The following is a 2,359-nucleotide window of genomic DNA, read 5'->3' on the forward strand; positions in this document are numbered from 1 at the left end:
TCCTGTGGCCTCTTATCTCTGCCAGCCCTGTCCGGCATCCTCTCCTCTGCACCACACTTGAGGGCCCGGTGTTGGCTTATCTCCTGGTAATTGTCCGTCTTATCTGTGGCTGCCTCTCACTGCCAGTCACGGCTTTATGCTTTTACAATGCAGTCTGCTTCCCCTGGGCCCGCAGGGGTGGCTGGGTGTCTCCATTACTGAGGAAGGGCCTGTCTCAGCAGGAACCCCCTGGGTGAGCCAGCAGGGCCCTCACAGGGTCCCCAGCCCTGGGCTTTGGCCTGGGGAGGGGCCGGGAAGAGGGCCTCTGGGCGGGGAACCCGGGAGCCCCAGCCCCCATCTCCCTGCCTTTCCGGTGCCCCCTTTGATCTCCTGCCCCACACTGAGTCCGGTCTCTGCTGTCCTGCCTGAGGCCGTGGAGAAGCACTGGGCTTGCAGTCAGGAAGACCCTTGTTGCCCTCACTGTCCTCAGAGCCTCACTTTCCTTACCCGTAATGGACGTAGAGGTCAGTGGTGGTGCAGTGGCAGGACGCTCGCCTCACGTGCGGGAGACCTGGGTTCCATCCCGGCCAGCGCCCCTCACTCCGGGCAGCCACCACCTGCCTGGCCGTGGAGGCTTGTGGGGTGTCTCCACGATGCTGAACGGGTTCAGCAGAGCTTCCAGACGAAGACGAGGAAGAACATCTTGGCCACTGCCTTCTGAAAATCACCCTGCGAGACCCTCCGGATCCCAGCGGCCCCGCTGTGACCAGTCATGGGGCTGGTGCAGGCCCAGGCAGTGTTTTGTCCCACTGGGCGCGGGGCTGCAGAAGTCGGGGGTTAACCTGACACAGCTCCCGGCTGCCCTCCCCTCACAGAGTGGCTGTCGGCCACCACAGGAAAGGCAGCTCCAAGGGCCCCATGAACCAGCAGGTGTGGCCTCCTCCCATGACACTGCTCATAGAAGGTTCTGGAAGCCTGCTTCCTGACCCATTCCTCCCAGGGCAGAGGCCAGGCTGAACCCCAGGGATGTGTGTTCGGCCTGGCGAGAAGTTTCCACCTCCAGTCCCTTGTGGACAGCTGCAGCCCCGACCCTCAGCCCCCTCATTCCTGTTTCTTTGCTTCTCGTCTCTCTGAGAGACAAGCTCATAACAGGGCTTGGGGCAGTGTCCGAATTTGTCACTCAGCACCTCACAGAACGAGAGGGCTCTGGAGGCTGAAAGTCTGGGTTCAGGTCTTGTCCTACCATCACTGCTGTATGGCCACAGGCCAGTGACTGGCCCTCTCTGGGCCACAGTTTCCTCATCTTCAGAATGGAGAGGATAGCATGTCCTCAAAAAAGACGCTATCAGATTAGATGCAGTCATTCACTGGGTATTCACGGAGCATCTACTATGTGGCAGGCAGAGTTCTAGGGGTGAGGGGCCCGGCAGGGACCAATGCAGGCAAAGTCCCCGACCTGCGGGAGCCTACACCCTAGTGAGGGGGCACAGACAAGAATCGAGGGGCCCTTTCCTGTGCACCAGCCAGCAAGGCTTCCTGGCTAAGTTTTCAGGGTCGGCAGATGTCCCCATCCTTCCCTGGGGCCCAGTGGACACCGGCGGAGTCCAGGGCTTTGGAAGGGCCTGGGCCGCCCTGATGAGGAGGAAGCACTTCCTGTGAGCCTGGCTGGGCTCCTACCAGTCAGGCGGGGTGGCCTGAGAGCTGGGCGGGTCCAGAGACGCTTTGAGGGAGTCAGAACCCAGATACAAGGTAGGACCTCCCCCTACCAAAACCTCTCAGTGGTGTCACTCTTTGGTTTCCCAGTTCCTCAGCAGGGTGCCTGAGGCCAGGACCCCTTCCACAATGCTTGGCCCACCCCTCATTGTTTCTCACTAGCCAAGGTGAGCTCTGGGTGTCTCAGCCCTATGGGGGAGGGGCTCACCATTGCACCCTGGTCCTCTCTGCCTAGGCACCTCCTTCCCTTCCATCCGCTATCACCTGCCCCACTCACCCTTCCAGTCTCAGCGTGGGTAAGTGAATCAGCTCAGAGAAGTTAGGTGACTTTCCCAGAGTCACACAGCACAACACAGCCAAGTAGGGTCTACTCTTAGGTTTCCCAGCTCAGCTCTCCTCTCTCACCCTCTCCCAGTCCTTGGGCCTTGTTACTGAACCAGGGAACCACTCCACCTGGGCTCTACCGGCCTGAGTGGGCTTGCTGGCCTAAGTGGGGGACTTTGTCCCCGAGCCAGCTGCCCCTCGGGGTTCTGCACTGGTTGGGGCTGAGACCCTGGGGTCAGCCCAGTGACCTCTGCCTCAGACCAGAGGAGGAGATGCCACGTCCTAATGGCTCTGCCCAGAAAAGAGTCCTGAGCACACCTCCAGTTCACCACAGGTGTGGGAC

The sequence above is a fragment of the Orycteropus afer genome, unplaced genomic scaffold, assembly GCF_000298275.1.
Source record: "Orycteropus afer afer isolate SDZICR_OR568_19922 unplaced genomic scaffold, OryAfe1.0 scaffold00244, whole genome shotgun sequence".
Classification (NCBI taxonomy): domain Eukaryota; kingdom Metazoa; phylum Chordata; class Mammalia; order Tubulidentata; family Orycteropodidae; genus Orycteropus; species Orycteropus afer.